The 15,844-nt window shown below is 37.9% G+C and overlaps 1 protein-coding gene across 2 annotated transcripts in view; it reads right to left on the bottom strand.

The window, feature by feature from the left end:
- The window catches only part of spns2 (SPNS lysolipid transporter 2, sphingosine-1-phosphate), a 72,076-nt gene that overhangs the window by 34,863 nt on the left and 21,369 nt on the right, over positions 1 to 15,844 (bottom strand). The window lies entirely within an intron of this gene.

Here is a 15,844-nt window from a genome sequence, read left to right as displayed (position 1 = left end):
TTCCAATCAACCGTTTGCCTTCATAGCATTTTTTTTTAAAGAAACTGCACTATTATTCATTTTTATTATTTATTTATTTTTATTTCTTAATTTCTATGTAATTTAATTTAATTACAATTCCTCATTCCTCAGTTTTCTCTGTAGTTTGCCCTCTGACCTAAAGTTATTCCCCTGAAGCAGGAACATACTTTCCTCATAATGGTATTTCTGAGATGCCTTGAGGTGTGTCACACACCTCACCTGTCCGTCCAGGTGACTACTGTGGGAATTTTTGACTTAAAGCAAGTTCGCAGCTTTATGTGACCTCCAATGGTGTATTTCTGAGGGGATTTAATAAGAAAACACGAGCAACTGTGTAATGTGTTTCAAGCGGCTGATTCACCGCCTGTAAATGTCATTCTAGATTCGCTCTCATTTAGACCGCAATGTTCCTCTGTCACTCACCGCTACTTGCCTTCTATTTAAAATTCATGCTGTCTTGAAACTGTCAGAAAAGCTCCCAGATAAATGAGTGTACACATTCACACTCCTCTGTTATCCTCCTCATTTTTTTCCCTTAAGGGATGAAAGATGATATGAAGATGGATTACATCCCGTCACAGTTCTGACAGAGAATGACAAACACTGCACCTTTACCCTTTGCTTACTTGCTTTCTTTAACCTGTCTGTCAGAGCGTGGTGACCCTTCATATTTGGTCTTTGTCATGCAGGAGCCCACTAGTTCTTCAATTTTATATTCCACTGCTATAGTTAGCCCCATAACGGCTTTGCTGTTTTCCATGCTGTGCTTTTAGCAACAGGAACCAAAGAGACTAACTGCACTGGCTTAATATATACAGTAGGTTATTTGTATATACCCTATCATACCCACAAATATTGAAAACCATCTTGGAGTCCACGGAAAAGTCCTTTTCTGGAATATTTCTTTGGGTTTTACACAAACTTTGCATTATGTTTGCAGTGCAAGAAATGGTTTCAGTAGTTGTGGTACAGTGATTCATTGTAGGGAGTCAATACATGTATATGGCAAGCAGACTTATCATGTGAGACTCACACTATACTAATAATAGACACACGAGAGATACAAGTGAATGTTGCCTATAGAATGGCATGAGTGCTTCTTGAATGAGAAATTATTTAAGGATCGACTAAATACAGTCATTTAGATCACATTATCTGCAGTGACTCTTACTGGTAAGAGTACTCTACTTCCATACGATCAAACCATATTCTACTGTACACCATTGTTTCCTGCAATGCTTTTCTGATTCATTAACTAATGAGCCGGTTCTATTTCGTAAATCAAAATCACAAACAAATTACTCATAAAAGACAATTATTTTAATGAACTGTTCAAAACACAACTTTTTGAAGTTGGATTAGATCAGTTTGACAGATCTTTCACTGAACTGAATCAAACAGAGAAGTTACTGAATCAGCATCTGACTCACTTACTGAACTGCGAGTTATAATCATAAACACTGCTGTACACTACAAAGAAGCATTAAAAAAACAGTTTTAAAATGAATGTGCTTTCATGTGATGCAGTAAGGTGGAATTTCTGTCTGAACTTCCTGTATCCTCAAGACACTCTCAGTGCATTCTACATCTAGTATCGACCTTATTTAAGTCTAATTGTTTGCAACATACCAAACCTCTAACCTAAACGCAACATTTCTTTAACTATACACTGACTAAAGGAACAACCGGATTTTTCCCACAGTACCTGAGATGCCACACACCTGAAAAAATCTCGGTTTCAAATTTGCAGTTGACACTTGACAACAGAACTCCGTCATGAAATAGCAGAGATGCCAGTTCACATTCCACTACCTATGAATCGCTGTAAACAGAAGAAACCCAACCTGCTTCTGTTGATGCAAATTACATGCTGTAATTATCCGCTTTAAATCACATCACAGAAAAACAACATCAGTCGTGGTAGAAACATTACGCTGCTGACGTATTGTAATGTCAAGCTCTACAAAAGTTGTTTTAATAGGCTCATTAGGCAATTTTACACTTCTAGACAACACATATTTGGGCTCTGTCAATGAATGAAGCATCCTGAGCTCCTACTCAGCCTTCCCCATACAGCCAGTGGCGTTTTGAGCCAGTGTGGGCGAAGTGGGTCATGTGTGGTGGGCTATAGCTCTGGATGACTAAACTAATGACATCACACTGCATTTAATTGCTTGGATATCTTTCATTGGCAGTGTTCAAAAACACCTCTACTTCGTGACTCAGCCTTCAATCGCAGTAGGAGTGAGTGATGTAAGAAGTGTAGGAGTAGCCTCGGAAAATAATGAGACACCTAGAATCAAGACAAATCAATATCAATCAACGGTCATTTTAATTGAACAGATCAAATCTTATTCAATGAATTGTGCGTTTGAGTGTCTGTGTAGGATGAATCGAAGGATACAAATGCTTGCTTTGATCAAAGACCAAAGCTTTATTAGCGACATGTTACTATGACAACAGAAGACTATACCTGTACTGCACCGAGCAGTTTGTGACTCAGTCTACAAGAATTACCATAGCTTTACCCAGCATTGTCCTGCTATCAAGGAGAAACACGCTCGGCCATGAAGCCTTCACCTGTGTGACAATAACGACTTCTGTTCTCCTCTAATCATTTCTTTTGGACGGTGTGTGAGTGGGTGTTCATGACTAAAAATCGTGACTAGCTAGTCTAAGCAGAATCGGCCAAGAGGAGACGCACAGAAATCAACACAACTTCCACTCCACAGCTGAATGCACAGAAAGAGTTTTGACTTTCTGAAAGCAAAGCCGTCAGGGCCACTAGTTCATTTAGAAAGTGTTATAAAACCTTTTGCATGCAAATTGCTGGCATTGAGATGGAAAGTGTTATACAACAGGTTAATAAGGGGATGGCTGAGCTGTGAAGACATCATAATTAGCTGGAAAGTGTGAGGGACACCCCGGATTAAAAAGGCTTAGTTTAGGGAAAAAATGCATTTGCGTTACATAAAGAGTGTATAATGTGAAACTGCATCTATAGAGACAAGGCAATAGGATCTTGATCATTTGCTGCAAAACTGAACTTAAGCTAGTTTGCAGGAGAGATTGCGATATGAACAGAACAGAAATTTCTTATGAGCACTTTTATCTCTGATCTGTAAAACACACTCTTTAAAATAAAGGATTCAAATGGCTGTTTTTGCAGTGATTCTTCATGGAACCATTGATGCCAATAAAGAACCTTTATTTTTAAGAGAATTAAGACCATTTTTTTCTGTTTATTGCAGGTAGTCTGACAGAGAGAGAGAGTGAAATGCATTTCAAACACACAGTTGTTCATGTTTGTTATATCAGTGTGTGAATGTAGGCCTGTTTGCTTTCGTATGTAAGTTATTAAACTCTCTTTAGTTGACAGTCAAGTCCATGATCTGACCTTGATGGAGGGCACACTCTCTTTGTCCTCCTTCTGTTCTTCTGTTAGGAATCTCTCCGCTGAGCCAGTGGAGTGTGTTCATCATACTAAATCATCATACTTCTCTTATCGGCTCTCTCCAGCTTTACAAATGTTTTCATAACTTCTTGATCTCATAATCTTATAGCCAGGCATTTAGGGTAATCTAATAGACAGACCTTGGCCTTTAAATGTGATGTTCAACCAGTATAAACAGACAGTGAGAACAGTGCCCAGCTGTTATGTTGTACAAGTACAGCAGTGTTTGAGGTGTTTATAGTGATGCTTGCTTGTTTGTTTGTTTGTTTGTTTTTTAATAAATGGCACAATAAAGCATTTGGAGATATTTCTTTACGTTCACATTCAGTTTTCAGATTAAATTAATGGCATATTTGTACTATGATAACAAGTGCAGTATGTTGTGCTTTGATCTGTCAAGAGGATCTTTTACCTGCCAGGAAACGTTGGTGACATTCTTTTTTGAATCGACGGAATTGCTCATGTGTTAAACGATGCCAGGTAATGATCATGGGAATATCTATTTAAATTATTTGAGCTGAAAAACAAGTCCCTAGATGGTTAAGAGACTGTGTGTTGGTAAGAAAGGAACTCAAACATTATCTAAGAGAGTGTAGGCAAGGGGTGTGCATTCTCTCTCCGCTGAAGTAGAGTTTCGTTTTTGTTTTAGCTGAACATACCTGAACATAATTTTCACTGGACAGTGACTAAGTCAGGTGCATGAAGGTATGCAGGTACTGCATTTCTAACGAATAAGGGCTGGCCATTTTAATCAGTCATTTTCAGTATGCCACACTTATTCCAGGAAATGCAGTTTGGGTACAGTTTTTATTGTTGACTGTCATTAAATGAGTTTGGTATGTAAATGTTTTTGCAAGAAGTTTCTAATGCCCACCAAGTCTGCATTTATTTGATTAAAAACTTAACTACCGTATTGACCCGAATATAAGACGACCCTGATTATAAGACGACCCCCCTTTTTCCATCTGTATCTTTTGGAAAAAGGCTTTTTGATTTTAATTTTTGTTTTGAAAGTATGGTAAATACTGGTAAAATGTACCAACAATGACATTGAAAAATATACACTTTTTGATATAGGCTACCATAAAAATAACAAGTAGCCCATCTGAATTATATAACATTTAGGCTGTCCATCTCATAGTAGCCTACCACAATTTTACTAACAATAGAAGTGAAATCTGGGTACTTTCTTATGTTTTAATATCACTTACGGAAGTTTGGTCTCATCAGGCTAACATAACAGTCACGACTCATGCCACTGTAAGCTTTTCTTTTTCTTTTGTTTTCACTCGCGATCTTTACAACACACATTACATTACATATTTCATGGCACACTCATTTTAAGCGTGTTTGGCGCCACCTATTGTTGTGGGTGTATTATTGACATGTCAAAGTCTAGACCCCGAATATCAGACGATCGCGTTTTTTCAGATGTATTTCCAAGAAAAAAACATCGTCTTATATTCGGGTCAATACGGTATTTTGAAATATGAATAAAATTTTTCTAATTTAATATATATTAAAATGTGATTTATTCATGTGATGGCAGGGCTATATTTTCAGCATCATTACTTCAGTGTCACATGGTCCTGCAGAAATCATTCTAATATGCTGATTTGCTGCTCAGGAAGCATTTCTTCTTATAAATGTTGAAAACTATTTTTGTGGGAACGTTATTTTTTTTCAAGATTCATTGATAAATAGAAAGTTAAAAGGCAACATTTATTTTAAATATTAATATTCTGTTACATTATAAACGTCTTTACTGTCCCCTTTGATCAATTTAATGCATCCTTGAATAAAATATACATTTCTTTCTTTTAAAAAAAAACCTAATACCGAGTACATTAATGTAATGTGAAGCACTTTTGGTTGTAAGTTTACAAATTTCATAGAAAATATTAGGCTAGTACTGTACCATTACGCCTGAAACCGCAGAACAATCGGATACAGTGAATTATGCATGTCCGAACCATTCATTCTTCAGCGTGCTCAGACAAATGACAGTCTGTGGACTTTGCAGGTGCAGAGAGACAGATGCTGAGGAAGTGACATTAAACAGGAAGCCGTCTGACGTCTGTGTATATTTGTGTATGTGGATGGTTGAATACCTGCATGTGTCTTTTCTCATTGTGTGTTCACAATCTATAGAGGCCTCAAAAGAATATGAGAGGATGTTGAGTTGTTTGAGAGTAAAAAGACAGTACAGTGAATCAAGCCAAAGCAAACAGATTAAAGTATAGAGGAAGCTGAACAAAGAGATTCAAAGCTCAGCTTTTCATGAAGAATATAACAACACAAACAGAGGTCACCTATAACAAGATAAATGGTCCTAAAACTCAAATGCAATAAATCACATCAGGGAGAAAAGCATAGGTAGTTTATATTAGTTGCTGCTCTAAAGAAGAAAATAAGTCTGTCTTTAAAACAGAAAATGGTCTAATGTCATAACTAACAGCTGATACTCCTAATCCTGCAACTTACATAACTGTTTAGCCACTGGAAAGATGCATGCAAAAATACCATTCGCTATCACTTCTCATACACTTCTGTCAATGTTTGGTGCTAGCAGCAAGGAAAACGGATGCGTCACAGCTGCGATGATGGAAAGCTTTCAAGTGACTATTACGCTGTTCTGTTCAAAACTGTTCAAAAAGGCTGATGACAAATGCTTAGCCATTAGCTCAGGGGCAGCCTGTCCACGAATTAGTCGCCCACAGTCCATCCCTCCACTTCCTCATACACAGAGAAAGAATATTCCATAAAGATTTTTTCCATCCCCCATTAGAAATGTGCTTGAGCGAAGCAAACTTTAATAGAGATGTCCTTAAAACATGGCTAAATGGACTTTTTGACATGTCAAACAGCACAGGCAGTTATATCGCGATAAGGCTGAAGTGGTGACAATTTTTGATTCAGTTATAGCATTCAGATTTTTTTCCTTTCACTTTATTGTGGCGTTCGCAAAGCTACAGTTTTTTTAAAATGAACATGCAACGTGTTTTATGAGACAGCTGGATGTTTTCAGAAAGAAAAATGGGAATAACTTTGAGCACTGAATGAAAAATAACACAAAGCACTTTCATGTGGTTTACAGCATGCAGTATCATTTTGAATTGGAGGGTGCTGTTTTGTGTCTGTACGCTCCATATTAACTGCACTTCTTATGTGAATGTGGTCAGAAACAAAAATGTGGGTCTGTGTTGGTTTGTGGGACAGAGAGCGGGAAGAGTTTGTGGGATAGTGCTGGTAAATGAGGCTGACCTGTCCCAGGTCATTTTTAGATACAAAAAAGGCAAAATAGTCATTAGCAAAAATACTACAAGGTAAAAAGCTAAAAGTACACCAATTAGAGTTATGCTTGTATAGGTCCAGTATAGGATACAGATGACGAAGATGATGTTAATGGCGCGAAACTCTTATAGTAAAGGTCTTCCGGTCTCCAAAATAACAAAGAGGATGTATACAAAATGTATCTGTAAAGCAAAACCTAGCAATCTCAGAGACAAAATGCTCTGAATGATCATGTATCATAAAACTACGCAAGGCACTAATCTTTCTAAATCTGCTTCGGAACAATATCTATTGTGAAAAGTGTTATTGCAACTGACAGCTCCATTTTAAATAACACAGTGACTAAGCTTGACACCCAAAAACATATTCACATAACACATACACCTGTTGCATACCGCTGCTGAAAGTATGCAAAATATTCCAGTTTTCTGCCTGGATTCTCCTCTTTACTGTAAATCTTTCAGGGAGGTGTTATACGCTCTCTTCTCGGTTCACATTACAATTTCCCTGTAAAATTATGCAACATTATCAAGTAAAACCTGATGCTTCACCTTTAAACCTCTACAAAGGTTTTTCAGAAATCAGAAAATGTTCATATTCAAGTTTGCATCCAAGGATGTTTTTGCGAGAAAAGGTTTATCGTATCAGAATGTCTACCGATCAACGCAATCTATTTTTTCTTTTTTGCGCATAAATGTTGATACTTCAGATGTCATGAATAGTTTGGAAACACTTATTGTGAATTGCTCACAGGTCATTCCTGTAGTGTTTGTCAGATTTTTGCAATGACATTTGGCATCCAGACAGAAGATGCTGTCATGCCTATGACGGATGTATCTGTGAGTCTACCCAGAGACTCCACCTTTGGATTTTTCTCACCTAACCTTCACGCTCATGCATACCTCCGTCAGAATTCCCCCTCAATGAAGGACTGATGCTTTCACCACAATACAAACACACAGGGCTGCCTACCCACTGAACATCACCAGCATTCCTCTCGTTTACTTCATTGCAAACCATTTCAAAGAAACTATTTCAGGCTTCAGTAGTCTTGGCTTGGGTGGGTGTGTTTGATTTATGTGTGTGAGAGCACATGTTTCTTGGCCTATTATGTGTAAGTTGTTGGGTAAAGCTTCACTGAAAAAGGCCACACTGTTTGTAGCTTACCAGAAAGTAGCAGTGACTTTTTTTTAATTTTTTGATACACCACAATCAGCACTGCCAAGGTTCTGGGGTGAAGCCTTGCGATTGTGTGGCCTGCATGTGGAAGTTGAGGTAAATGGTGTTAGGTTATTACACTTTTCACCACTCACTATTAGCTCTCAGCTGTACGCGTGCCTTTCAACAGATCTGAGAGGGAGGATAGGAGTGCCGCTGATAAAAGGGAAGATCAACTCAACACTTTCCAGGTGAATAGTGTGAGCACAGGGAGTGTGTGGGACATTTACATGGCGCGAAGGCACACATTATGCACAGAAATACACTTCTTTGAAGAAACACAGTTGCACTTTTACAACCTTCCACACACAGACTAACAATACCACAGCCTAGATGTTTTAAATGTCCACTGGAGGTTTTAAATCGAATCCAGATGAAGATATATATTCAGAATTTTCATCAGTTTGGTGAGTTGGGGAAGCTCTTTTGAAGCTATCTTCCCAAAATACAAGAGAGTTTAATTTTGAACAGATTCATTTTCTATTTCTAATTAACTAGAATCTTTTGATTAATTTCACCGCAATTGTCACTAAAAGCATCAATTAGAACTTTAACACAAATTTATGCAACAAAATACATAATGACGAACAGAAACATTTACCTATTTCACTATAGAAGGATATAAAATGTCATGCATGGATTGAAATGCAGCAGCGAATCGTTTCTTTGGACAGATTCTTTTGAATGAACTGTTTTTTTTTTTTTTTTTAATGAATGAATGAACTGTCCAAACTAACTGATTTACTAAAATGAATCGTGTGAAACAGTGAATTGTTTTCTTTGGATAGGTTCTTTTGAGTGAACTGTCCAAACAAAGTGATTTACTAAAATGAATCGCGTGAAAAAGCGAATTGTTTTCTTTGGATAGGTTCTTTTGTGTGAACAGTTCAAACAAAGTGATTTCCAAAAGTGAATTGTGTGAAGCAGTATATTGTTTCTTTGGACAGTTTTTTTTTTTTTTTTTCAGTGAATGAATGAATGAATGAATGAACTGTTCAAACTATAATTAATCACATTTCCCAAGACTACTTGAAAGGCAGAATAGTTCAGAATTTGTGATTTACTTCACTCAACTCTAAAGCTTCATGCACAATATAATGTGATATTTAAAAAAGTCATGTAGCGTCTTGTCACACTACACTGTCACCCAGTAAGAAAATGTTGTTAAACTGGGTGCATCACTGCTCTCAGTCAGTTATTTAGAGCACAGGAAACATCTTCTGACACTGAAATTCCTTCACTATGGACAATAAAGGTAAAAGAAGTCAACCGTACATGGGAAATGAAGCTTTAACTGTATTTTTACAGTACCGGCCTTGGTTAGAAACCAGAATTGAGTCGAGAAAAGATAATATCCTGTAATTTCCTTGCTTATGGCTGGTTAGACTCCGTGTTATAGCTGGGAGCTGGTGTGTGAGAAGCGTGGGATATGGGCTTTTAAAGTGGGTGTGGAGTTTTCCTCTCCAGCAAAGAGTTGTACATCTAATGATAGGCCAGCGTTCAAATGACAGTGTGTGTAAATGTGTGTGTGTCTATGCTGAGGTCCTTGCCAATGCTATTTAAACCAATGTGACAAATTTACTCACGTTGGTAAGTGCAAATGCACACAAACCCTCACGTACACACATAATGTATCAAAGGATCACACCCATGTTCTCTCTCCCTGAATGTACTGTAATAAACGGTTTGACCTTGAGAGATGTATTGTGTGTGGGTGGGTGGTTGAGTCCACAGGGGACAAAGAAGAATAGACCCTCGCCTTGTATTGATTTGTGCATGTCTTCATCATACAAGAAAATACTCAAGGTTTGTGCAAAGCCTAATCTAACTGTAATGTCCAAGGGGTTATTTTGGGTCATTGTCAAAAATGCTTTGTTGTGTTGACCACTGAGAGAGCTTCAGTACAGATATGATTGGGTCTTATGTTTTTTGTCTGTTTATTTGCTCTCTCTGTTCCTGTATTGCATTTTTGGAGGGAAACTGTCCAAGCAGACTCTTTAAATTTCATTTGAGGTGGGCCATTCCCTGGCTTTGGAGTTAATGCTTGCTGTGATTGGCTGCAGGGTTTTGATTGGCACGAAGCTCTGCGAGCATGGGGTTTAAGGGGATCAATAAAGCTCCCACCCCCATCCCCGTTAAGACATGGCCTAAAAATTCCCAGTTTTTATCTTATTCTCACACATTATATAAAATACATATAATATATATCATATGTATGTGAATTTTGGAGAAAATTAGCTTAATTCTGCTATTTATTTATTTATTTAAAATTGTGCAGAAATGTAACCCTGACATTTCTTTGTGAGATTCACCCATCAGGCTGATCTAAAGCAGATTCAAGCTGTAAGACCTGCATATCTATTCATAGCATGTGCAGAGATGTGGATTTGCTGTATTGATTGCTCATTACCCAGTGTCAGAGCCAGGCTGATGGAGAGAGAAATTAGTTTTTATTTTTTCCCTCCATTTTCGCATTGACACGGCTGTGGATCATTACATCTCTGTGCCATTGACTGTGGGAATGATGAGCAGGTGCTGCGCTTTCCCTCTTTCATTTCAATCTCTCTCGCTTAGTCTACGTCCGTCTCCTTCGAGCACGTCTCCTGCTGTCTGTTTCCTGCTGTGGAATCCATTAATTCATTTTTTTAGACGCCTTGACTGTGCAGCAAAAACAGCTACAGAGCAATGTCTTGTGAGAAACCTAATGATACCGAGAGCAGAAGAAAGCAGGGATATCATAGTACAGTTGTAGTCTGAGTGTGAACAGCTGATAATACAAAGATACAGTAGCTCCTTGCTGTCCAGGCCAAAGAAATCAGAAACTGTAAGATCCACCATTAAAATGAAAGCTGAGAAGGGGACAATTGTGGCTGTGTAAACATACAGTGGAAGTGCTGTACTACAGGAGGCCTGTGTGTCTGTGGTTGACATCTCACTTTTTTAAATAATGTCTTTTAATGGCTCATGGCTATGTAAGCCAATATCCTGACGGTCACGATTCACTCAGAAATTTCTTCTCAATATAGCGCATTCTTTGTCTGGGTGGATGTAGTCGAGCACCTGGGCTGCAGTCATTCACTGGCCACAGACTGACTGCAGCTATATACAACACATGCCCCAGACGGAGCGGCTAGACGAAGACATGGACACAGCGGAGTCGTGTCAGGATTCAAAAGCAGCGTCCACTGCTGCCGTGACAGATGGGATAGGAGGCAACGGCAGACACACACCTCACATGCAGACAAGAGCTGCCATCTTTGACCAGAGGGCGCTGACCTCTTGACCTTTAGAGCAAAACAGTCTAATTAGAGTTTCTACAGTGTCATCAGAAAAGTGAAACATATCGTATCATATTTTCATCCTTTTAAAAAAATATTATTAGTCACTATTGCTCAAAATCAAAACCTATGACCTATAGTATTAAAGTTTGGTAACCCTCACCTTTTGTGCTATGGACATAAATACCATAATACCTCAAATCATGCACCAGCTTCAAATGTTTGCTATTACTTTTCTAATAGAATAGACTTTTTAACCTAGTAGACAAAAAAAGTGAAAAAACTCATGACTTCGGCCTGTAGACAACACATTAACAACTACTCTGAACTAGGGATGCATAATTAATAATAATAAAAAAATCATGATTATGGCTTAGTGCACAACATGCGCCAACCATCTTCCCAAATGTGCTATGATAAATCATAAACCTGCTGTTGTCAACAAAAGTGGTTTTCTGCCAACATAAACACTTGACGGTTTAATGTCTGAAAATGAATGCATTTTGGTATAAGAATATTTTAGTAATATTTCTTGTTTTAATGTTTTTATTTAATTAGTAGTAGGGGTGACCCCGAATAGTCGACGATTCGATGCTTCGATTCAAGGAGCCTGATTCGACTCCCAATCTCACAGTCGAATATTCGCGGGGTGTTATGATCATGCCATTTTGGCTATATGGGGGTGCTCAATGTCTGATTTCACATCGAACTACCGGTTTTCTCCCAATAGGTTAATATATAGCCTATTATGATAATGCTGTAAATAAGAATCTGAAAAGAAAAACAGTTTTTGATAAATATTTTAACGTGCGTGAATAAATCCAACCACCCCTATTATAGATTTAAGTTTCACTTTCCATAATCCGTGACCGACAGAGAAGCATCTTGGCGGCAAGGATTTAAAACTTTAACAAGACTCAAACTGACACAGGCAGAGTGAAAGACTGGATTTTTTTCGATCAGGTAGGATACAAGTGATTTCAAAACATTTCAGCCGGTTTATATATATCGTGTATATTATTTATCTCGTATAAGAGTTACCTGCAGTAAAGCGCTTCATTGTACGGTGATTACCTCTTCAGCGCGAGCAGGACAAACAACTATGCAGAATATTAATGACTATGACTGGGACTGTCATATACACAGTTCCTGTGTTTCTGCACGTTGTTGCGTGAAGAACGTGTCCACAAAAGGAGTTCAGAGCCACGCAGACACGTTCATGCATCGGGACGTTTTGTGCAGATAGCCTATAAGTTGTTATATTAACGTTATGTTGTATAAATAATGAAGCATATTCTATATGAGATAAATGAGTTAAATCCCATTGATTAAAAACCTGCTATCAAATGCTTCATTCTACTTGTCATTCAGCGCAGCTCAAAACAGAAATGCAGAACATTAATAACTGTCATATACATAACGTTATAATGAGAGCACTATTGTAAAAAATGTTGTGAATTCTTGGGGTTTCGCTGACGTTTAATGTTAAACTATCTTTTAATCAAAGCATAAAACATTATTCACTCCGTTTGTATCTGCGAGGCGTCCATCAGGCTACACATTTTCCCTGTGTATTAACGTCAGTTTATGACTGTCGAATGTCTGACTTGACTCTTGGTAATGCATTTTGCCCCGCCCCCAAACATATGATTCGACTATCAGTCGACTATCAGCAAGATTCGAAAATTCCTATTCGACTATGAAAATCCTTAGTCGGGGACACCCCTAATTAGTAGTAGTAATAGTATTAGTATTAGTAGTATTTTACAGTCATATTTTGATATATAATCACAAAATAGTGCACCCTACAAACAAGCACAGCAAACCTGACACTTATTTATAGTATTTAACTCACAATTTTTTATAAACAGTCAATTTGGCCCTACTTTGAACCCCTTTAGCAAATGCATAGTAATTACCTGCCAGCTAGTCCAATCACATGATCATTGTGGTGGCATATTTTACACGGACAAGCAAGCACTTTTTTTGTGTGTGTGAGGTTTTAGGTTGCATATGACTCGAAACCGCCTAGTAAACTGATGCGTAGACCACAGGAAATTTTAACATTCAGCTGTCTAAGGTTCATCCTCATCTATCCATCTTCAGCAAATATTTCTCTTTTAGACGCAGAGAGGCCATCCAGATTCCCCACACCCATCCATAAAATGCCGATGTCACCTACTAAACAAAAGAGCAAGGAGGAGGCCCTTGGGACAGTAATAACATCTGAGTTAACCCTCTCTTCTTTCCTCATTCCATCTTCATTATTTCCATTTTCTATCTCGCATACGTCCAGGACCGCCTGCAGGTGTTGTGGCTAGCAAACAGTCGATGCTTCTTCTGTGTCAACAATAATTGCTCTTTCCCGCTAATCTGAAATTAATATCTCTTAGTCTGATTGAGGTTTGGTTAAAAGAAATAAAGCATGAGAGAGCATTGTGAGTGGGATCAGATCAAGAAGCCTTGTCTTTGTGGACAAGAAGGTGATTGACAAGTATGACAGCCACAGGCAAAAGCACATCGTGTAAAGTCAGATAAAGTCAATATTGCCCTCATAATGTTACACGAGAGCAGCCTGTGTGTCAATATCAATTATAGACACGCATTTGTCTGGAAATATAACACTGGGCATCATTTGAAGGACACAAACCAGACATGTATCATATAACCAATAGTTTACATATGTGAAATATTTTTGCAGGAACTGAATCTTTCATATGAGTGTTTTGGTACTCATCAATGATGCATGAGACCTGAATCATACTGTGTTGAGGTTCCTGTATGACCTCTTCTTTGTGGTACTTGTTACTCCAGTTTTCCCACAGCGAATCATTCATAAATTTACTGTATGTTTACTTCCTTTTGTTATGACAATGACACACTATCATGACAAATAGACTTGCAAAGAAAGACCTGTGAGTTTAATTATTATAAGGAAAAGCTTCCTCCTCCCAACCTGTCACTATATTTCACCTCCTGTTTTATGGTAGACTGCCTTAGTCAGCTATTCCTCAAGACATTCCTTATGACATTATTCTCAACATCTCTCCATGCCATGTGCACTTTAAGACATCCTGCCACAGTCTGTAGATTTTGGAAAGCCTAGCTCTGTCAAACTAACAGATGTGTGTGTGCAAAAACAACAAAAAAAGCTTTCACTTGTGTTCATTAAAATGAGTTAAACTTTGCAACTCACACAAATCAGAGTACGTCACAATAGGACACACTCCAGTTGATCTCATGCCATCCCTTCAACCAACTTTTCACCCTGAGGTTCTCAGCCAATGGCCAGAGCATCTGAAATTTCGTTGCGCTGTGGGAAGACTGAGGTCAGACTGAGATCAGAGGCCAAACTTAACCTGCCGCAGACACTTTCTCTACACCCCATTCACTGCTTAACAAAGGGATTTTCCCCTGCTCACATTTTTCTAGGTGGCATAGGATGTGGTTCAGGATGTGGTTGGCTTTGATATTTTGTTTTAAAGCTCGATTTTATTAGTGCAAAGACTATCATATTTTTATGTCTATAACAAAAAAGCCTGCTAAAAGAGAAAAAGAAATCTCTACCAGTAACATCTTGATGGCAACCCATGTGCTGGGAAAAAAATTGTTATTCACTCCATTCCATCTCTTCCCTGCTCCAGTCCAGATTTTGTTTGTTATTCCATCTAAATTTAAAAAAAAAACTAAAAAAACTAAAAGCCCTATTCTACATTTACCATATCTTGCCAGATTTTGAGGCTTCTCACCTCAAAAGTCCCAATTTAACCCCTATTTAGAGTGACTCTCATGACAGTTTCACAGCACGAGAGGTGCCATCCCTCCTGTAGCATATAGACCAATAATTGGCTGCCATGCTGTCAAAGCACCAATTCCCTGCTGAGAATCAACCTATAGAAAGTTTCCAAGCAGTCATTCACTTTATGGTTAACCTGAGCCAAGCAGAATTGTTATGTTTATTTGCTTCCAATTACAGACTAATCAAAAACACATTTTCTTCAGTGAGTGACAGTACGATTTCTGCAGTCTAAAGTGGTCAGCTAAGCAAAAACAGAGAAGAACTCTTTCTTACGGTCTAACAGAATGAAAGTTTTCCTTTGTATATCTCACTCATCTCTACAGTCAATTATATAATATTGAATTAAGCTTGATGTCTCACTTCAAAAAATCCAAACTTTTGAATGGAAGTATATACAGTATGTACATAATAATATAAATAAACTTATATTTACTTGCTCCGCACTATTTGCAAATTAGCATCTTAAGCATGAAATTTTAATAAACAGCAATTTTTCTTCTCAATTAGATGTATCCTGTTTTAGGAGGTGTAGACTTTTATATTTACTTCACCTTTTTCACCCAGAATTAAAATATCCCACTCTTAAATACTGAAAGGTTTATGTGCCGAGGTCTCCACGGGCCAGTTATTCTAATATTTTCAAACCAAATGAATGGGGGCAATAGATAAACATTGAGCTGGATCTGAATCCCAGACATCCCTGTCTATGCAACCACTCAATGAGCCTCTGTATGTGTGTGTGAGCATGTGTACTTGTATATATTCTTGCCTCCGTGTATG

The sequence above is a fragment of the Onychostoma macrolepis genome, chromosome 05 (genome assembly GCF_012432095.1).
Source record: "Onychostoma macrolepis isolate SWU-2019 chromosome 05, ASM1243209v1, whole genome shotgun sequence".
Lineage (NCBI taxonomy): Eukaryota > Metazoa > Chordata > Actinopteri > Cypriniformes > Cyprinidae > Onychostoma > Onychostoma macrolepis.
Note: the sequence above shows the minus strand (reverse complement) of the source record. Positions and strands in the feature narration are given on the sequence as shown.